General features: G+C 39.2%; 2 pseudogenes; both read right to left on the bottom strand.

The window, feature by feature from the left end:
* Window positions 10,559-10,760, bottom strand: Defa-ps17 (defensin, alpha, pseudogene 17; annotated as a pseudogene).
* Window positions 20,399-23,202, bottom strand: Gm15304 (predicted gene 15304; annotated as a pseudogene).

Genomic DNA, 23,455 nt, shown 5'->3' with positions numbered 1-23,455 from the left:
GACAACTCTGATGATAGAAACTCTAGGAAAGAAATCAGGATTCATTGATGTGAGCATCAGCAACAAAATACAAGAGATGGAAAAGAACATTTCAGATGCAGAAGATTCCAAAGAAAACCTTGGCACAACAACCAAAGAAAATGCAAAATGCAAGAAATACCTAAACCACAACATCCAGGAAATCCAGGACCCAATGAGAAGAGGACCAAACCTATGAATAAAAGGCATAGATGAGAATGAAGATTTTCAACGTAATGGGTCAGCAAAATTATAGAAGAAAACTATCCTAACCTAAAGAAAGAGATGTCCATGAGCATAGAAAAAGTCTACAGCACTCCAAATAGCCTGGACCAGAAAAAAATTCCTCCCAACAGAAAATAATCAGAGTAACAAAAGCACTAAATTAAGATAGAATATTAAAAGCAGTAAGGAAAAGAGGTCAAGTAACATATAAAGGCAGGCCTATTAGTGTTACTCCAGTCTTCTCATCATAGAATATGAAAGCCAGAAGATCCTGGACAGATATTATACAGACCCTCAGAGAACACAAATGCCAGCCTAGGCTACTCTACCCAGCAAAACTCTCAATTATCATATATGGAGAAACCAAATTATTCCATGACAAAACCAAATTCATACAATACCATTTCAAGAATCCAACCTTTGGAAGGATAATAAACAGAAAACACCGAGACAAGGACAGAAGCTACACCCTAGAAAAACCAAGAAAGTAATCCTTCAACAAACCAAAAAGAAGACAGCCACAAGAACAGAATCCCAATTTTAACAACAAAAATAACAGGAAGCAATAATTACATTTCCTTAATATCTCTTAATATCAATTGACTCAATTCTCCAATAAAAGGATACAGACTAACTGACTGGCTACACTAAGAGGACCCAACATTTTGCTGCTTACAGGAAACCAAGCTCAAGGAAAAAGACAGACACTACCTCAGAGTGAAAGTCTGGAAAACAATTTTCCAAGCAAATGGTCTGAAGAAACAAGGTGGAGTAGCCATTCTAATGTGGAATAATATTGACTTCCAACCCAAAGTTATCAAAAAACAAAACAAACAAAAAAAAACAAACAAAAAAACGTCATGTTTATCAAAGTTAAAATATACCAAGATGAACTCTCAATTCTGAATATCTATGCTCCAAATACAAGAGCAGCCACATTCATTAAAGAAACTTTAGTAAAGCTCAAAGCACAGATTTCACCTCACACAATAATAATGGGAGACTTCAACAACCCACTCTCATCAATGGACAGATCCTGGAAACAGAAACTAATCAGAGACACATGAAAACTAGAAGAAGTTATGAAACAAAAGTTATCTACAAAATGTTTTATCCTAAAGCAAAAGGCAATACCTTCCTCTCAGCACCTCATGGTGCCTCCTTCAAAATTGACATAATTTGTCACAAAATAGGCCTCAACAGATTAAAAAATATTGATATTATCCAATGCATTGTATCAAATCACCACCAACTAAGGCTGATCTTCAATAACAGCATAAATAATAGAAAGCCAACATTCACGGGGAACCTGAACAACACTTCACTCAATGATAACTTGGTCACAGAAGAAATTTAAAAAGAAATTAGAGACTTTTTAGAATTTAATGAAAATGAAGCCACAAAATACCCAAGCTTATGGGACACAATGAAAACAGTCCTAAGAGAAAACTCATAGCCCTGAGTGACTCCAAAAAGAAACTAGATAGAGGATACACTAGCAGCCTGACAGCACTCCTAGAAGCTCTAGAACGAACAGAAGCAAATTCACCAAAGAAGAGTAGGCAGCAGGAAATAATCAAAGTCAGTGATGAATTCAACCAAGTGGAAACAAAAAGAACTATTCAATGAATCAACCAACCAAGGAACTGTTTCTCTGAGTAAATCAGGAAGATAGATAAACCCTTAGCCAGACTCACTAGAGGGCATAGGGACAGTATCCTAATTAATCAAATCAGAAATGAAAAGGGAGACATAAACACAGAACCTGAGGAAATCCAAAACATCATCAGATCCTACTACAAAAAGTTATACTCAATAAAACTGGAAAACCTGGATGAAATGGAAAATTTCCTAGACAGATACCAGGTACCAAAGTTAAATCAGGATCAGATTAGCAATCTAAACAATCTCATTTCCCCTAAAGAAATAGAAGCAGTCATTAATAGTCTCCCAACCAAACAAAGCCCAGCACAAGATGGGTTTAGTGCAGAGTTCTATCAGACCCTCAAAGAAGACCTAATTCCAACTCTCCACAAACTATTCCACAAAATAGAAACAGAAGGTACTCTACCCAATTCATTCTATGAAGCCACAATTACTCTGATACCTAAACCACACAAAGATCCAACAAAGAAAAAGAACTTCAGGCCAATTTCCCTTATGAATATTGTTGCAAAAATAGTCAATAAAACCCTTGCAAACCGAATCCAAAAAAACAGGTCAAAACGATCATCCTTCATTACCAAGCTGGCTTCATCCCAGAGATACAGGGATGGTTTAATATATGGAAATGCATCAATGTAATCCTCTATATAAACTCTATATGAGCTCAAAGACAAGAACCACATAATCATCTTGTTAGATGCTGAGAAAGCATTTGACAAAATCTAACACCCCTTCATAGGAAAAGTCATGTAAAGATCAGGAAATCAGGGTTCACACATAAACATAATAAAAGCAATATACAGCAAATTGGTAGCCAACATCAAACTAAATGGAGAGAAACTCTAAGCAATCCCACTAAAATCAGGGACTAGACAAGGATGCCCACTTTCTCACTACTTATACAATATAGTACTTGAATCCTAGCCAGAGCAATTTGATAACAAAAGAAGATCAAAGGGATACCAATTGGAAAGGAAGAAGTCAAAATATCACTATTTGCAGATGATATGATAGTATATATAAGAGACCATCAAATTCCATCATAGAACCAGGGATCCATACCAGATTATGTTATGGATCTGAGGAAGGGGCTGCCTCTGCATGGTTCCTCCATCCCTTTCAGCTCCAGACTGTGTCTCTAACTCCTGACATGGGTATTTTGTTCCATTATCTAAGGAGGGACGAAGTATCCACACTTTGGTTTTCTTTCTTGAGTTTCATGTGTTTTGCAAATTGTATTTTGGATATTCTAAGTTTGTGGGCTAATATCCATTTATCACTAAGTGCATATCATGCAAAATCTTTTGTGATTGGTTTACCTCACTCAAGATGATATCCTCTAAGTCCATCAATTTGCCTAAAAATTTATTAAATTAATTGTTTTTAATTCCTGTGTAGTATGTCATTGTGTAAATGTACCACATTTTCTGTATCTATTCCTCTGTTGAGGGACATCTGGGTACTTTCCAGCATCTGGCTATTATAAATAAAGCTGCTATGAACATAGTGGAGCATGTGTCCTTATTACCAGTTGGAACATCTTCTGGGTATATGCCCAGGCGAGGTATTGCTGGATCTTTGGGTAGTAATATGTCCAATTTTCTGAGAAAATGCCAGACTGATTTCCAGAGTGGTTGTATAAGCTTGTATTCCCTCCAGGAATGGAGGGGTGTTCCTCTTTGTGCACATCCTTGCCACCATCTGTTTTTACCTGAATTTTTGATCTTTGCCATTTTGACTGGTGTGAGGTGGAATCTCAGGGTTGTTTTGATTTGCATTTCCCTGATGATTAAGAATGTTGAACATTTTTTTCAGGTGCTTCTCAGCCACTCAGTATTCCTCAGTTGAGAATTCTTTGTTTAGCTTTGTGCCCCAATTTTTATGCGGTTATTTGATTTTCTGGGTCCATCTTCTTGAGTTCTTTGTATATATTGGATATTAGTCCCCTATCTGATTTAGGATTAGTAAAGATACATTCCCAATCTGTTGGTGGCCTCTTTGTCCTATTGACAGTGTCTTTTGCCTTACAGAAGCTTTACAATTTTATGAGTTCCCATTTGTTGATTCTCAATCTTACAGCACAAGCCACTGGTGTTCTCTTCAGGAATATTTCCCCTCTGCCCATATCTTCGATGCTTTCCCCCACTTTCTCCTCTATACTTTTTATTGTCAATGTTTTTTGGTGGCATTCCTTGATCCACTTAGACTTGAGCTTATTAAAAGTAGATAAGAATGGATCCATTTGCATTTTTCTACAAGATAACCGCCAGTTGTGCCAGCACTATTTTTTAAAAATGCTGTCTTTTGCTGGCATATGCAATAGTGTCTGGGTTTGGTGGCTGATTATGGGAAGGATCCCCAGTTGGGTTAGTCTCTGGAGGTATGACAGCCAAATTTGCTGAAAGGACCCTGATATAGCTGTCTTGAGTGAGGCTATGCCAGTGCCTGGCAAATATAATAGTGGATGGTCACAGTCATCTATTGGTTGGAACAAATGGCCCCAAATGGAGGATCTAGAGAAAGTACCCAAGGAGCTGAAGGGGACTGCAATCGGAAAGGTGGAACAACAATATGAACTAACCAGTACCCCCAGATCTCATGTCTCTAGCCTCATATGTAGTAGATCACCTAGTTGGTCATCATTGGGAAGAGAGGCCCCTTAGTCTTGCAAACTTTATATGCCCTAGTGCAGTGGAACACTAGAGCCAAGAAGTGGGAGTGGGTGGGTGGAGGAGCCGGGTGGGTTGAGGGTACATTGAACTTTTGGGATAACATTTGAAATGTAAATAAAGAAAATATCTAATAAAAAAATTCTGTCCTTTTTCCACTGGATGTTTTTAGAACCTTTGACATAGATCAATTGACCATTGGTGTTTGGGCTCATTTAGGACTACAATTCTATTCCATTGATCTACTTCTCTGTTGGAATTTTGATGGGGATTGCATTGAATAGGTAGATAGCTTTTGGCAAATGGCCATTTTTATTATATTAATCCTGCCAGTCCATGAGCATGGGAGATCTTTCTGTCTTCTGAGATCTTCTTTGATTTCTTTCTTCAGATACTTGAAGTTCTTATCATACAGATCTTTTACTTCCTTAGATAGAGTCACACCAAGGTAGTTTATATTATTTGTGACTATTGTGAAGGGTGTTGTTTCCCTAAATCTTTCTCAGCCTGTTTATCCTTTGTGTAGAGAAAGGCCACTGATTTGTTTGAGTTATCTTATATCCTGCTATTGTCCTGAAGCCATTTATCAGGTTTAGGAGTTCTCTGGTGGAATTTTTGGGGTTACTTATATATACTATCATATCATCTGCAAATAGTGATTTTTGACTTTTTCCTTTCCAATTTGTATCCCCTTCATCCCCTTTGTTGTCTAATTGCTGTGGCTAGAATTTCAAGTACTATATTGAATAGGTAGGGAAAAAGTGGCAGCCTTATCTAGCCTTGCATTGAAATGTAAGCTGTTGAGACCCAGTTTGTACATTTTGCTCAGCTGCTCCAATATACTTTCCCATCAAAAAAACTTTCTGCATAACACTCTGATTAAGAGTCTAGAGTGTTCCAGGAAATGAGGGCAAGCTCCACAGAGAAGTGTACAGGTAGCCAGGTACTGACCATCAGGTGGCATGGCTGTCCTAAAGGTCTGTCTTTTTCAGAGAGTCTTCAGATGACTCCGTGCAGTAGGGTTGGGTACCAGGCTCCAGTCTACTGAGCTCTAAACATCACTACATTAGTTCAAAACTCGCATTTCAAGAAAAGCAAAAGAGACCCATTTAAAAAATCGCTGGAATGTATGAATTCATAGATCTTGTGTACATCAGTGAGATTTTGAGCTTATGAAAGCCACCACAACCCCTTGTTAGCACTGTGGAATCTATAAGACTTGGAATCTCTTTTTCTATTACTAGAGTTAAATTAGGAGCTTAAAGTGTCTTAAGGATGTGAGGAATTAACATGGAAGCATCGTCATATATGCCTGTTAAATTTGGTGAGTGGTTGTTAAGAACTGGAAGGTTAGGGTCTCTAGGTCCTTCTGCAGCCACTATGTTTGGTTCAGGTTTCAGGCACCTCTACCGGTGGCATGAGATGGTGTAGTGACTGAGGATACTGTCTGTGGGACCTGATCCCTCTTGCTTTATCTCTATGTGTCACAGTATATCTGGTCATGTAAGGAACATTAGCCACAAGTTCCAACAGGTTAGCATCAGTCGAGAAAGGTAGATAAAGGTATCTTAAGATACCTACACCTAGATATCTGAAGATATACCTGAATACCTGAGCACATGGTATGTGTATGTGTGTGTCGGTGTGTGTTTAAAGTCAGTCCTCTATATATCAAATCCAGCTTCCACAGATTGCACAGATACTTCACATGATGTATATATCTGGGTGAGAGTTCCTGCTTTGCTTCTTGTCTTAGAGACTTTGACTGCTCTGAATAGACACACCAAAGAAACACTCTTTCAAATGTTGCCATAAGGACAACATTTGATTGTGGCTGGCTTACAGGCCATCAAGGCAGGAACATGGCAACATTCAGACTGGCAACGTGCAGGAGGATCTCAGAGTTGTACAGCTTCATCTGAGGCTGCTAGCAGAATATTGCCTTCCAGACAGGTTGGATGAGGGTCTTAAGGCCCGCACCCAAAGTGACACACTTCCTTAAAGTGCCACTCCCTGGACTGAACCTATACAAACCATCACACTTCCTATTTGGTGTCTTTTCTATTTAATGCTACTTACAGTATTGTTTGTAGAGCTGACACACATATTCATTCAAGGCCAGGCATATGATCTTGCCATGCCGTGCTTGTCAAATCCTAACATTTAGAATGTGGACATTGGTTTCTGTAGAAAGTTAGGTCATTGTGACAATGTAAAAATGAATATAACAATGTTGCCTAACTCCCGTATGGCTGTTGGCTTTGGTAGTGGTTCAGATCTAAATGGGCTGTGTTATAAAGTGATAGATTAGGATGCTTACAACAGCACAGGCCCTTCTTATTATCTATCAGGAGCCTGTGTGATGAAACCTTGACACTCCTACAGGCCAAAGCCAAGTTTATTTTGTTTTATGTTTTTTGGTTTTTGGTTTTTGGTTTTTCCAGACGAGATTTCTCCCTATAGCCCTGGCTGTCCTGGAATTCCCTTTGTAAACCAGGCTGGCCAAATCTGCCTGCCTCTGCCTCCTGAGTGCCAAGTATTTCTTCCTTGTATTCTGTTACTTGGTTCTCAGAGTCTTGCTTGGGACAATAATTAAGCACACACAGAGAGAATTTGCTGTAAAAACTTTATTTGCATAGAAAGGAAGAGGGAGGTCTAGTGCATAACACCTGACAAATAACAGTCTTTTTTGAAATCTCAAGTCATATGACAAATATATTCTTCATGTTCCTAGTGCTAAGTGGCAACATAGTTGGAAGGTGTGGCCCTGGTAAGTGCTGGCTCCAGAAAGCCGTTGTCCAAAACAACAATCTGTGGGTCTACAATCACAGATCAAGTCTGACTTCACATCTGGGGATACAGAGATCATATAAAGTACTTAGTACTTGGATCAGCAGGACAGAAGAGGTCTGGGCAAGATATGTGCTGGGTGAAATGGCTTCTCCACATTGATAATTACTGCCAGCAGCATGAGCAATCAGGATCAATATAAATAAATAAGCATGGTAAGCATAAAACTAAAGACTAAGCCCCACTTGTCTTGCTTGCCTTCATTTTTGTGTGCTTGCCATTACATAAATATCTAAACACACATCTCCATTTTCTAAAATATAATAGACATAATTAAATAGTCCAAGACTAGCCATTTAGATCTTGAAGAAAACACTAGCTACTAATTCTCTTTATTTATTTGTTCCCATGTTAGTTACAAACAAATCTTTGCAGAAAGAAATTGATCTGTATAGTTCTTGCTGTTCAATGAGGAAAATAAAGAAGTAATAAAGTTATCCCATCCCACGGGATTCAGTTATTCGTAGGTGCGAGGAGGACTGAAAACCTGGAAGGAAATGGGAGGAAGGGAAGGAGAGGCAGGAGACCAAGAAGATGGTACCTATCAAGGTCTCCTTTATTATGCTGCAGTGCCTTCTTTTAAAGCATACATCACAGGGAATAGGGGAGGGGTCGAGGGGGAAATTTACAAAGAACAAATCAGCAGGCATCTACTGACATGGGGGCTGAAGTCAGGTGCCAGGCAGCAGGCACTCTGCATCTTATCTCTAGAACATAGATCCTCCTTGACAGCCTTAGGTGTCAGGCTGGGCTCAGGTGTAACTCATATCCTTGGATGGCATGGGAGTTCAGGAAGAGATAGGGAAGAGGGGACTATAATTGAGCTTTTACAGATTCAGGTACCAGGAAGGGAATAGGAAGGAGGGAGTGATAACCAGCTCCTAGCAAGAGGCCATTTGGCCTGTTAGGGAGATTGTGAAGGGCTAGCTTTTTCACAGGATGGTCTCTGACATCTCCCCCTTCTGAATTAAATTTAATAAGGCCACACTTAATTGAGGTGATCATATAATCTTTCTCATCCTTGAATGAGTGGGCAGTACCATGGCTGGGGGGGACATTGACCCGATTTCTCCCAAGGGTGCTGTCACTGACCCACACTTGTGGCTCTTGGTATCTTTTTGGGGAGGGGAAGCAGAGCCTTAGAAAAATTCACTTGCAACTGAAACTAGATACCAACCTCAATCCAAACCGGGTTTGTCTCTCAGGTAACTCAGAAAAGGTCTATATGGACCTTCCCCTGCAATTCTTAGCTTGCACCTATGCTGGGCCCATACCAGATTCATATTTATCAAGAACCAGCATGCACAGTTCTGAGTTCTGTGCAGCTCCCATAGGAGAATTGTCAACCTCAGACTCAGTAAGGCCTCTACAAGAATTATGCCAATTGTAACACCACAATTTGTGACTCTAACGCTATATTAGGAGCTGGAGGTCACCCTTCCTCGTTCCTATTGTCTTCGAAGCCTGAGGAACCAAGGGGACCTCGCATTAGCAGCAAAGGTGGAAAATTGGAGACCAGTCGCTCTTTTTGCCTCAGTGGGAGGTGGATCCTCTTTGTCTGAGTCCTGGATATCCAGCTGATGGTAGTGGACTGCAACCAGGTTACTTAAAGCAGTTTCAATCTGTGACTTAACAAAACTGGTTAATTTTCTAAAGGCCCAGGGGCCAAGAGAAAAAGCAGCAAAATACCCATGAAAGGTCCCAAAATGCTGGGAAGTAAGGTGGTGACTCAAGGAAAAGTAGAAAACCAATTTTTATACCTATATTCTTGTTTCTCTCTGTTGTGTTTTCTCTCTTCTAAACTAGCTCTAACTTTGTCTATGCTATCTTTTTATGATATATATATATATATATATATATATATATATATATATATATTGGGTATTTATTTCATTTACATTTCCAATGCTATCCCAAAAGTCCCCCACATGCTCCCCCACCCACTCCCCTACGCATCCACTCCCACTTCTTGGCCCTGGCATTCCCCTGTACTGAGGCATATAAAGTTTGCAAGACCAATGGGCCTCTTTTTCCACTGATGGCCGACTAGGCCATCTTCTGATTCATATGCAGCTAGAGAAAAGAGCTGGGGGGCTTATTGGTTAGTTCATATTGTTGTTCCACCTATAGGATTGCAGATCCCTTCAGCTCCTTGGGTACTTTCTCTAGCTCCTCCATTGGGGGCCCTGTGAAACATCCAATAGCTGACTGTAAGCATATACTTCAGTGTTTGCCAGGCCCCGGCATAGTCTCACAAGAGACAGCCATATCTGGGTCCGTTCAGCAAAATCTTGCTAGTGTATGCAATGGTGTCAACATTTGGAAGCTGATTATGGGATGGATCCCCGGATATGGCAGTCTCCAGATGGTCCATCCTTTCGTCTCAGGTCCAAACTTTGTCTCTGTAACTCCTTCTATGGTTGGTTTTTTGGGGCAAAGTGTCCACATTTCATGCGTTTAGCAAATTGTATCTTATATCTTCGGTATCCTGAATTTCTGGGCTAATAACCACTTATCAGTGAGTACATATTGTGTGAGTTCTTTTGTGATTGGGTTACCTCACTCAGGATGATGCCCTCCAGGTCCATCCATTTGCCTAGGAATTTCATAAATTCAATCATTTTAATAGCTGAGTAGTACTCCATTGTGTAAATGTACCACATTTTCTGTATCCATTCCTCTGTTGAGGGTTCTGTGTTCTTTCCAGCTTCTGGCTATTATAAATAAGGCTGCTATGAACATACTGGAGCATGTGTCCTTCATACCGGTTGGGACATCTTCTGGATATATGCCCAGGAGTGGTATTGCTGGATCCTCCGGTAGTACTATGTCCAATTTTCTAAGAAACCACCAGATTGATTTTCAGAGTGGTTGTACAAGCTTGCAATCCCACCAATAATGGAGGAGTGTTCCTCTTTCTCCACATCCTTGCCAGCATCTGCTGTCACCTGAATTTTTGATCTTAGCCATTCTGACTGGTGTGAGGTGGAATCTCAGGGTTGTTGTTATGTTACTGTTAAGAATATAAAAGGAATTAAAATAGAGTTGCTAAGGGAGCCACATTACTCTACCAGGATTCTAGGGCTCATCTTCATCACAATCTCAGGAGACTGCAAGTGTCCATCACACTGAGCACCAGTACTCACATTCTTCTTGAAGATCAGAGCCTTCTGGGTTTCCAAAGGAGACAGACACAGCCTGGTCCTCTTCCCCCGGCTGCACCTCAGTATTAGTCTTTTCATCTGTTTTTTGGATAGGATCAGCCTGGACCTGGAAGGCCAGCAGGAAAAGGGCAGAGAGGAGGACAAGTGTCTTCATGGCTGGGAGTCACCTGGGGGATTGGTGAGCAGGAGCCCAATGTGTGGAGTGTGATTAGTCAGCCCGCATGTATATGGCAGAGAAAAGTCCACACTTAGAGAAGACATTCTTTGATGGGAACTGGTAGAGGCTGTTACCCTGAAGTTCCCCTTGATGTTCCTCTGTCCTCAAGGCTACCATCATGATGTTGCTTTGTGTGTTCAGTGACACCACCCCTCCCACTGATAATGATGAAGGGGCCTTGCTATCTTACCCTGTTTCCCATCTGCTTGAGTATTTACCTCTCACTGGTTATGGAAGAAAAGAGTTGGGCACTGACTAATTTAATAAGCTCATGGAACAAAGCATTTTTATGATCTGGACTTGAAGCCTGTACTTCTCAGGAAGTCTGGATCAGACCTTGACCAGGTAGACTGGAGAGTTAGTTCTTTGCATGATTCAGGTATTATCAATCCTCCTCATGAGGCATAACTTTGTGAATCCCCTACTTGGGGCCATTATAGAGAAAGTAAGATGACCTATTGAAGCCAAAGTGGCAGCACACATCACACAAGAGTGTGGTCCAGGAGAGTCTCCATACTTGGGACCCTCAAGTCATGCGTCATTCCACATGTCTGAGATTCTGCAATGTTTTTACTTTCAGAAAATGAGTACTGATCTACAAGAGATTACATCTACAATGTAGAGAGGGTCATAAGGTAGTACCCAGTCTTAAAAAGTGTCATCACATCATACATGACCTCTGTTTTCTATGAGTTTCATCCCCTTTCTCACAGTACATACACACCCAAAGGTACAGAACTTCCTGCTGTTCTCAGTTACTGTATGGAGTCACCCTGTCACAAGTGCCAGCTCATATTTATGTGTTAATTATTATTATTCATTTGTCAAAATATTTTTATATACAGTTTTGTACAATAGTTAGCTAAGCAGTGAGAATAGTATTTTACACACATAAAATTACACACACATACATATATATGGAGAGATAGATAGATATCTATTTATATCTAAATATATACATGTATAATGGGACATGAACTTTTGAATACATCTGTAAACTTTGATTTATGAGTTAAGAAGCACACCTTGCCAGTCATGGTGGAACATGTCTTTAATCCCAGCACTCAGGAGACAGAGGCAGGCGGATTTCTGTGTTCGAGTCCAGCCTGGTCTACGAAGTGAGTTCCTCGACAGTCAGGGCTATTCAGAGAAACCCTGTTTCAAAACACCCCCCCCCCCCACACACACACACACGCACAAACACACACACACACACACACAGAAAGGAAGCATACCTTATATTTCATACACATTATTGTCTTTCTTGATCATTACAGAGTTGATCTCAGTAGCACTTTTAAAAATATTTATGCTCAAAAGACCACCATGGTCATGTGAAGGATTTTTATTACGTATTTTCACATTGTACCCTTCCTTCCAGTGTCCAGACGGAACTGGTCATTGAAGTCCCAGAGAATGCTGAACTAGCACTATATATCCATAGAGAAGTATGTCCTTTTTAAGTACAGCAATCAAAATTAGTCTGCCCCATCTTTTCATTTTCTTATTGCTTTATGTTCTCTCTTTTTGTTCCTACCCAAGCCCCAGTAGCATTAGTTTGTCTCACTTGAGGAAAGACACTTACTCATGGACTCCAGAGAAAGTAGAGACCAGAATCCTCTGTCTGTGGAACTGCACACAGTTACTTACATACTAATAGGTATATTGAGCCTTGGGGGAAAGCAGTTTTTTTGCTTTGTGAATTTACTGTCTGCTGAAATTTTATTGTTTTACTGCAGTTTGACACAAGTACTATAATGTTTTTCTTATATTCCTCATCCCAATCTGATAGATAACATTGATATTTCAATATTATAACAGTATATTTTTCTCATGCTTTGACACAAGAAGTGTGTGTACTTGTGTTTGGTCAAATGCTCCACTGAGAGAGTAGTTGGCACATTTGATTTTCATTTTTAAAGGAAGAGTCACTTATTTTTGTTCTATAAGTGATTTGCCAGACTGTATGTGTGTGCGTGGCTATTGTCTGTGGAGAGCAGGGAGCCCAAAAGCTTAGAACTGGAGGTCCAGAATGCTATGAGCTGCTATGTGAGTGTTAGAACTGAATCTATAACTTCTACAAGAGCACCCAATATTCTCTACATCTGAGCCATGCTTCCAGGCCCTCATTTTCTCTAATTAATCTTTAGCTGCTGATCAAAAAGTCTAGAAATTTTCTCTTTGTAGCATATGTTAAAAATCTCCTTAAAGATTAACATTTTTCTTTGTCCAGTTTTGTTTCCTGTTCCAAACACCATGGTATTTGATTTTCTTTGATAATATTTCTGAGTTTTCTTGTTTTCAACTTGAATATGTAAACCTCAAGCTTTTGTCCTTTAGTGGCATTAGAAAAATTCCTCCCCCATCCTGTGGTTGAGGCAGTGTTACCTTTCTTACCACCCATTGTCACAACTGAGGATGTTCCACCTTTTCATAGAGCTTGTTCAGGACCTTTAATGTTCCAACATGTGATATCACATGTGAATGCCAAAGGAGGCATTGGAAAAAGGGCTGTGGATGGACAGGTGAATCAGAGACACTGAAGTGATGATGGAAAAATGAAGGAGCTCTTTGTAGTCCATTGCTATTTCTCCTTGTACTAAATCTTGTTCAAGCATCACCATATATTCAAACATGGCCTAAAAAGAATGGACGTTAACTGCCAGCGGTCTATGAACCCTCGAATAGTACACATGACACACTTGTGCACATGGGAGGGCTACCACTCTTCCTTCCTCACAGGCATTAGGACTCTGCTGACCCACAGGAAGTGCTGAAAAGATGGGTTATAGCTTGAGAACTTATTTATTCTTATGCTCTTCTGCACTATATCCTGAACTCTAAGACAGGTGTGGTGTTCATTTCTGTATGTGTTTTCTATCACAAGCCAGAGTGCAAAAACTCAACAGATCTAGAGTTACTCTTAATAATCTACTCTATTTCTGTAGTAGGGATCATATATGTGAGTTATTACCTGTGATAACTGGCAAAAATAACACCCTTTCTTCAGATATTTCTAGAGAATAGGGGTTTTTTTTTTGGTGATCTCATATCAAATCTCAAGTGAGATAATTAGCAGAGGCAGAGACCAAGAAATAGTAAAAAGACCATCTGTCAAGAGATGTCTTTCCACCTTAGACTCTTATCAAGTCCTAAGTAGGTAACACAAATAATCCCACTAAGTGACAGAAGGCATCACTCTAAAACACAGAAGTTAAGGTGGCATATGGGATAGCAGTAAAGTATAAGAATCTGGCCATAGCCCAGTTGCCTAATCTTTAGTGTTTTCTGAGTATGGCATTTAAACTCTTTAAAGTGCCTTTACCAACCCACAAAACATTGGTCAATGAACTTGGCTACTTTATTGAGTTATTGTGAAAACCTCTTATCCAGAGAGAAAAGATCTTAGCACTTAGTAAGTATCAGCTAATATAAACTCTCTGTACATATTACATACCTTGAGAATGCTGCCTGGTTTACCAAAAGTTTCAAATTATCATGGTTTCTATGAATTTACAACACAAAGCTGTTCCATGTCTCCAATAAATAAAAATTAGTATTCTTACTTTAGGTAAGAAGTACTGAATATCCACAGCATTTAAATGTTATTTTTTCCAATTTTTCATTAGGTATTATCTTCATTTACATTTCAAATGCTATCCCGAAAGTCCCCCATACCCCCCCCCCAGTCCCCTACTCACCCACTCCTGCTTCTTGACCCTGGTGTTCCCCTGTACTGAGGCATATAAAGTTTACAAGACCAAGGGGCCTCTCTTCCCAATGGTGGCTGACTAGGCCATCTTCTGCTACATATGCAGCTAGAGACATGAGCTCTGGGGTAGTGGTTAGTTCATATTTTTGTTCCACCTATAGGGTTGCAGATCCCTTCAGCTCCTTGCGTACTTTCTCTAGTTCTTCCATTGGGGGCCCTGTGTTCCATCTAATAGCTGACTGTGAGCATCCACTTCTGTGTTTGCCAGGCACTGGCATAGCCTCCCAAGAGACAGCTATATCAGGGTCCTTTCAGCAAAATCTTGCTGGTGTATGCAATGGTGGCTGCTTATGGTGGGTGATTATGTGATGGATCCCGGGTTGGGGTTGCCTCTGGAAGGTCCATGCTTTCATCTCAGCTCCAAACTTTAACTCTGTAACTCCTTCCATGGTTGTTTTGTTCTCAATTCTAAGAAGGGGGCGAAGTATCCACACTCTGGTCTTCATTCTTCTTGAGTTTCATGTGTTTTCAAATTGTATCTTGGGTATTCTAAGTTTGTGGGCTAATATCCACTTATCAGTGAGTACATATGTCAGTTCTTTTGTGACTGTGTTACCTCACTCAGGATGATGCCTTCAAGATCCATCCATTTGCCTAGAAATTTCATAAATTCATTGTTTTTAATAGCTGAATAGTACTCTGTTGTGTAAATGTGCCACATTTTCTCTATCCATTCCTCTGTTGAGGGACATCTGGGTTCTTTCCAGCTTCTGGCTATTATAAATAAGGCTGCTATGAACATAGTGGAGCATGTGTCCTTCTTACCAGTTGGAACATCTTCTGGATATATACCCAGGAAAGGCATTGCAGGATCCTCCAGTAGTACTATGTCCAATTTTCTGAGGAACAGCCCGATTGATTTCCAGAGTGGTTGTACAAGCTTGCAATCCCACCAACAATGGAGTAGTGTTCCTCTTTCTCCACATCCTTGACAGCATCTGCTGTTACCTGAATTTTTGATCTGAGCCATTCTGAATGGTGTGAGATAGAAACTCAGAGTTGTGTTGATTTGTATTTTCCTGATGATTATGGATGTTGAACATTGTTTCAAGTGCTTCTCACCCATTCAGTACTCCTCAGTTGAGTATTCTTTGTTTAGCTCTGTGCCCCCCTTTTTAAATGGGTTATTTGGTTTTCTGGAATCTACCTTCTTGAGTTCTTTATATATATTAGATATTAGTCCCCTATCTGATTTAGAATAGGTAAAGAACCTTTCCCAATCTGTTCATGGCCTTTTTGGCTTATTGACAGTGTCTTTTGCCTTATAGAAGCTTTGAAATTTTATGAGGTCCCATTTGTCAATTCTTGATCTTACAGCATGAGCCAATGCTGTTCTATTGAGGAATTTTTCCCCTGTGCCCATATCTTCGAGGCTTTTCCCCACTTTCTCCTCTATAAGTTTCAGTGTCTCTGGTTTTATGTGGAGTTCCTTGATCCACTTACACTTGACCTTAGTAAAAGTAGATAAGAATGGATCAAATCCCATTCTTCTACATGAAAACTGTCAGTTGTGCCAGCACCATTTGTTGAAAATGCTGTCTTTTTTCCACTGGAGAGTTTTTGCTCCCTTGTCAAAGATCAAGTGACCATAGGTGTGTGGATTCATTTCTGGGTCTTCAATTCTATTCCATTGGTCTACTTGTCTGTTACTATACCAGTACCATGCAGTTTTTATCACAATTGCTCTGTAGTACCACTTTAGGTCAGGCATAGTGATTCCACCAGAGGTTCTTTTATCCTTGAGAAGAGTTTTTGCTATCCTAGTTTTTTTGTTATTCCAGATGAATTTGCAAATTGCCCTTTCTAATTTGTTGAATAATTGAGTTGAAATTTTGATGGGGATTGCATTCATATGTAGATTACTTTTGGCAAGATAGCCATTTTTACTATATTGATCCTGCCAATCCATGAGCATGGGAGGTCTTTCCATCTTCTGAGATCTTCTTTAATTTCTCTCTTCAGAGACTTGAAATTCTTGTCATACAGATCTTTCACTTCCTTAGTTAGAGTCACACCAAGGTATTTTATATTATTTGTGACTATTGTTGAAGGGTGTTGTTTCCCTAATTTCTTTCTCAGCCTGTTTATCCTTTGTGTAGAGAAAGGCCATTGACTTGTTTGAGTTAATTTTATATCCAGCTACTTCACTGAAACTGTTTATCAGGTTTAGGAGTTCTCTGTTGGAATTTTTAGGTTCACTTATATGTACTATCTTATCATCTGCAAATAGTGATATTTTGACTTCTTCCTTTCCAATGTGTATCCCCTGCATCTCCTTTTGTTGTCGAGTTGCTCTGGCTAGGACTCAAATACTTTATTGAATAGGTAGGGAGAAAGTGGGCAGCCTTGTCTAGTCCCTGATTTTAGTCTGATTGCTTCCAGCTTCTCTCCATTTATTTTGATGTTGGCTACTGGTTTGCTGTAGATTGCTTTTATTACATTTAGGTATGGGCCTTGAATTCCTGATCTTTTATCATGAATGAGTGTTGGATTTTGTCAAAGGCTTTCTCAGCATCTAAAAAGATGATCATGTGGATTTTTTTCTTTGAGTTTGTTTATATAGTGGATTGCGTTGATGGATTTCCATATATTAAACCATCCCTGCATCCCTGGAATGAAGCCTACTTGGTCATGATAGATTATTGTTTTGATGTGTTCTAGGATTCCTTAGCGAGAATTTTATTGAGTATATTTACATCAATATTCATAGGGGAATTTTTCTGAAGTTCTCTATCTTTGTTGGGTCTTTATGTGGTTTAGGTATCAGAGTAATTGTGGCTTCATAGAATGAATTGGGTAGAGTACCCTCTGTTTCTATTTTCTGGAATAGTTTGAGAAGAACTGGCATTAGATATTCCTTGAATATCTGATAGAACTCTCCACTAAAGCCATCTTGTCCTGTGCTTTTATTTTTGGTTAGGAGGCCATTAATGACTGCTTCAATTTCTTTAGGGGATATAAGACTTTTTAGGTCATTAATCTGATCTTGATTTAACTTTGGTACCTGGCATCTGTCTAGAAATTTGTCCATTTCATCCATGTTTTCCAGTTTTGTTGAGTATAGCCTTTTGTAGAAGGATCTGATGGTGTTTTGGATTTCTTCAGGATCTGTTGCTATGTCTCTCTTTTCATTTCTGATTTTGTTAATTAGGATTCTGTCCCTGTGCCCTCTAGTGAGTCTCTCTAAGGGTTTATCTATCTTGTTGATTTTCTCAAAGAACTAGCTCCTCGTTTGGTTGATTCTTTGAATAGTTCTTTTTGTTTCCACTTGGTTGATTTTGCCCCTGAGCTTGATTATTTCCTTTGGTCCTCTCCTCTTGGGTGAATATGCTTCCTTTTGTTCTAGAGCTTTTAGATGTGTTGTCAAGCTGCTAGTATGTGCTCTCTCTTGTTTCTTTTTGGAGGCACTCAGAGCTATGAGTTTTCTTCTTAGGAATGCTTTCATTGTGTCCCATAAGTTTGGTTATGTTGTGGCTTTATTTTCTTTAAACTCTAAAAAGTCTCTAATTTCTTTATTTCTTCCTTGACTAAGGTATCATTGAGAAGAGTGTTGTTCAGTTTCCATGTGAATGTTGGCTTTGTATTATTTATGTTGTTATTGAAGATCAGCCTTAGTCCATGGTGATCTGATAGGATGTGTGGGACAATTTCAATATCTTTTTGTATCTGTTGAGGCCTGTTTTGTGACCAATTATATAGTCAATTTTGGAGAAGGTACCATGATGTGCTGAGAAGAAGGTATATCCTTTTGTTTTAGGATAAAAGTTCTGTAGATATCTGTTAAATCCATTTGTTTCATAACTTCTGTTAGTTTCACTGTGTCTCTGTTTAGTTTATGTTTCCAGGATCTGTCCATTAAGAGAGTGGGGTATTGAAGTCTCCCATTATTATTGTGTGATGTGAAATGTGTGCTTTGAGGTGTACAAAAGTATCCTCAATGAATGTGGCTGCCCTTGCTTTTGGAGCATAGATATTCAGAATTGAGGGTTCATCTTGGTACATTTTATCTTTGTTGAGTATGAAGTGCCTCTCCTTGTCTTTTTTGATAAATTTGGGTTGGAAGTCGATTTTATTCAATGTTAGAATCACTACTCCATCTTGTTTCTTCAGATCATTTGCTTGGAAAATTGTTTCCCAGCCATTTCACTCTAAGGTAGTATCTGTCTTTTTCCCTGAGATGGGTTTCCTGTAAGCAGCAAAATATTGGGTCCTGTTTGTGTAGCCAGTCTATTAATCTATGTCTTTTTATTTGGGAATTGAGTCCATTGATATTAAGAGATATTAAAGAAAAGTAATTTTCGCTTTCTATTTTTGTTATTAGAGTTAGGATTCAGTTCTTGTGGCTGTCTTCTTTTAGGTTCGTTAAAGAGTGACTTTCTTGCCTTTTCTATGGTGTATTTTCCATCCTTGTATATTTTTTTTCTGTTTTTCCTTTGAAGGGCTGGATTCATGGAAAGATATTGTGTAAATTTATTTTTGTCATGGAATACTTTCATTTCTCCATCAATGGTAATTGAGAGTTTGGCTGGGCATAGTAGCCTGGACTGGCATTTGTGTTCTCTTGGTGTCTACATAACATCTGCCCAGGATCTCTTGGCTTTCATAGTCTCTGGTGAAAAGTCTGGTGTAATTCTGTTATGCCTGCCTTTATATGTTACTTGACCTTTTTCCCTTACTGCTTTTAATATTCTATGTTTATTTAGTGCATTTGTTGTTCTGATTATTATGGGTTGGGAGGAATTTCTTTTCTGGTCCAGTCTATTTGGGGTTCTGTAGGCTTCTTGTATGTTCATGGGCATCTCTTTCTTTAGGTTTGAGAAGTTTTCTTCTATAATTTTGTTGAATATATTTGCTGGCACTTTAAGTTGAAAATCTTCATTCTCATCTACTCCTATTATCCGTAGGTTTGGTCTTCTCATTGTGTCCTGGATTTTCTGGATGCTTTGAGTTAGGATGTTTTTGTATTTTGTATTTTCTTTGATTTTTTTGCTGATGTTCTCTATGGAATCTTCTGCACCTGAGATTCTCTCTTCCATCTCTTGTGTTATGTTGCTGGTGCTTGCATCTGTGGTTACAGATTTTTTTCCTAGGTTTTCTATCTCCAGCGTTGCCTCACTTTGGGTTTTCTTTATTGTGTCTACTTCCCTTTTTAGGTCTTGGATGGTTTTATTCAATTCCATCACCTATTTGGTCGTGTTTTCCTGCAATTCTTTAAGGGATTTTTGTGCTTCCTCTTTAAGGTCTTCTACCTGTTTAGCAGTGTTCTCCTGTATTTCTTTAAGTGAGTTATTAAAGTCCTTCTTTATGTCCTCTACCATCATCATGAGATATGCTTTTAAATCAGGGAATATCTTTTCAGGTGTGTTGGGGTGCCCAGGACTGGGTGGGGTGGGAGTGCTGGGTTCTGATGATGGTGAGTGGTCTTCGTTTCTGTTACTAAGATCCTTAAGTTTGCCTTTTGCCATCTGGTAATCTCTGGAGTTAGTTGTTGTAGTTGTCTCTGGCTAGATATTGTTCCTCAGGTGTTTATGTTAGCCTCCTTCAGCAGACCTGGGATACTAGCTCTCTCCTGAGTTTCAGTGTTTAGAGTACTCTCTGTAGGCAAGCTCTCCTCTTGCAGGGAAGGTGCCCAGATATCTGTTGTTCGAACTTGCTCCTGGCAGAAGTTGTGATCCACTCACAGAGGTCGTAAGATCCTGTGGAGGGTCCTGTGTATACCTTGTGTGTGTCCACAAACTCCAAGCCCAAGGTAACCCGGTGCTGGTGTGGACTGGAAGGGTCTTGTGCCCCTGATCAGGCCGGGTTTTTTGCTTCCCTAATTCCACATTTTAATTCTTATAGTTATACTAATAGCTATATATTCTTTATAATTCTCATAACAAAACTAAAACATTTACACATTAAGTTGAAAACAAAAATATAAAATCAATAAAACATGAATTACTTCTATTTACCACAAGAAATAACTGTTTTGCACAAATGAAAAAAGTTTTAAAGAAATAAAACTCAATTTGGTTTAATAACAAACAGCTGTTGCTTCTTAAGCTGTTTGAACACATTTTCTTCTTTCTTTTTTTCCTTTTTTTTTTTTTTTTTTTTTTTTGTTTTTTCAAGATAGGGATTGTGTGTACCTTGCCTCTCCTGGAACTTGCTCTGTAGACCAGGCAGGCCTAGAGCTCACAAATATCCAACTCTCTGTATCTGAGTACTGAGATTAAAGGTGCACACCACCACCCTGTGGCCAGAATACATTTTCTTTAGCTTGTTACATATGCATCTTGCCACCTCTTGCTCTTAGGATATTAAGTGCAAGTCCTCCAACAACATTTTACAAGGTGAGAACCCTAATAGTGACAAAGGTCAAACTGCCTTTGCTAGATTCTGCGAGAATGGCTACACTCTCACACATTGCTTTTATGTTTAGAACAGGAACCTTTTTTATTATTTGTTTGCTATTAGACATATTGCTAATGAACTCCTGTAAGTTCCTCTTTCACAGTGTATGGTACAAAACTTTTTATGACAGTGTCTGGGTAATGCAGACACCGTCATAAGTAGAGCAGACAGGACATTATGTGTACAATAGTTGCACACAATTTTCCCCACCTTTTGTAGCCTCATTGGTTTTATTTTCCAAGTCAGACTTTAATTTTGAATACTTAACACTATTGTTGATGTGCATTTCACTTTCGTCATGTTTACTAAGAAGATGTGACAGATAATGCCAATCTTTGCACCCATTCTCATTTCTCAGCTGATTTTTTCATTCCCCAAAGAGTCTGCAATATAGGCAAAACACAGAGTCTTTCGAGGCTGAGAAGAGGAGCCAGGGTCTGGTGCCCTTTTCACCATTTGGAAGAATTCGGGTATAATATGTTTCTGAAAACTTCTTGCCTACACTGTCTTTTGGAAAATTAAAATTTCTTATTTGAGGTGAATTGTTTTTGACAAGAAATTCACGTTGTTTCATATTCAAAATTTGGGGCCATGAACCTGGATTCAAAGAAGGTACAATGGACATATTAAACTCCTCTGAATTTTTATCTCCTAGTTGCTCTTTAAATGTATGAGGTATTACTGCCACAGAACAAGGTAAATTCACATTTTGTTCCTCTGATGATGTTCCAAGGCTAGTCTGCTGTGACTTTTATTATCTCTGAAGATTTTTCCTTTTTTTCGGGTATGTCTCCTGTGGTTCCTGAAAGTGTACCTGATGATTCATGTAATCATTTTTCACTTTCTTCTCTGATAGCATTCTTTTATCTATTTTGTAAAAGCAGTATTTTTGATTTTGCTTCCATTATCTCTTTATATTCATCAGCACAATTCTGGCAGCAGAATGTCTTTTGCTGACCTGTTATCAGAATGCTGTGCCCAGTACTCTTGGGCATATACTTGCTACACAGTTCACAGCAGTTCATTATTAGACCATTCATCAATCTGTATTCATTAAAGCAATTATTACTGCACCGTTTATGTGTTATACTGTTAACACTGATTTCATGGCGAACCTCTCCTAATTAATTACAGATTATACATCTGGATTTAGTAAAAACTTCTTTCCTAAGACTCTGGCAGTTTTCATAGGGAGATGGCGATGCATTATAAAATCCTTGTAAGGACTTGCTTGGCTCCACTGGAGGAACAATAGTTGTGGTTCTCACAGGAGAATCTTTTTTACACATTACATTCTGTGTCCTTTGAGTCCACTTCTGGGAGAAAGAAGAAAGGCAGGTGGTTTAACAAAAGAGATGAGCTGATCCTGTTCATTGATAAGCTGTCTGCCCCTTCTGTAAAGGATTTTTTCAGTTTGCACAAGTAATTTTATTAGCAGGTTTAGTAAGATGTTGTTGGTTTGACGGCTGGAAATTCTGTTTAGGAAGTTAGGCCACTGGTGATAAAGAATCCACCTTTTGTTGTTTCTGGTTATGAGGAAATGATGGTGACTGGGAGATATAAGAATCAGGATTGTGATGAACTGCAAATCTTCCATTCTGAAATGCATCTGTGACATCAATCCTACCGGGATTACAAGGTCCTACTGCAGCCTTGGTCTTGCTTCTTGATAGACTGGCAATGGGGAAATCCACATTTTTGGTACTATTTTTATTTCCATTCAGTCCTCATTCAATAAAGTCGGTAGGATTTTTCTCCTCCCCTCTATTTGTGTCTGTGTCCCCTTCATCATCAATTACAATTGTTTCACATGTATCTCCCTTCTGAGAAGTCAAATCTCTCCAAGAAGGGGAAATCGTGGAATCAGTTCCTCGTGGATTTTCGTATTTTGAGGAAGCAAATACAAAGTTCTTTTATTAGGTATTGCTGGAGCACATATTGGAGGATGTACTGATTCAATAAATACAACATTATCATCTTCCACATGTGTGTTTCTAGATTAACCGGCTAAAGAACTAGTTGGACCCCCACATGATTCCATATCTGTGAGATGAGCTTCCATGTGCAAGTCCAATGTACAGTCAACTAGTCTTCCCACTGATGAATTTTCTCCAAATAATCAATAGATCAACTAAACGACAGCAGGCCAAGCTCAATATGTTCTTTCCAGTTTCAGAATTATGAGGAGAGCATGCAGCTGAGTCGAAGATTAAACACATCCTCGAAGCCAGAAAGGGAATCATATTTCTCCTTAGTTATAACACTCAAGTACCAATCCGAAGCAAAGCAGGAGAGGTTCAACAATTGGGTCCCATTTGCTGCAAGCATTTGATTAGGACCTAACTCCTCAGTAGCTTGAGATAGGCACCAGGTCAGCGATTAGAAACTGGCCCAAATAAGCCTAAAAGCTGCAACAGACCGACCAAAAGAGAAAATGCCACGGGGCTTAAGCTGACGCCCCTTATCACAGAAAACTTGG

The sequence above is a fragment of the Mus musculus genome, chromosome 8, assembly GCF_000001635.26.
Source record: "Mus musculus strain C57BL/6J chromosome 8, GRCm38.p6 C57BL/6J".
Lineage (NCBI taxonomy): Eukaryota > Metazoa > Chordata > Mammalia > Rodentia > Muridae > Mus > Mus musculus.
Note: the sequence above shows the minus strand (reverse complement) of the source record. Positions and strands in the feature narration are given on the sequence as shown.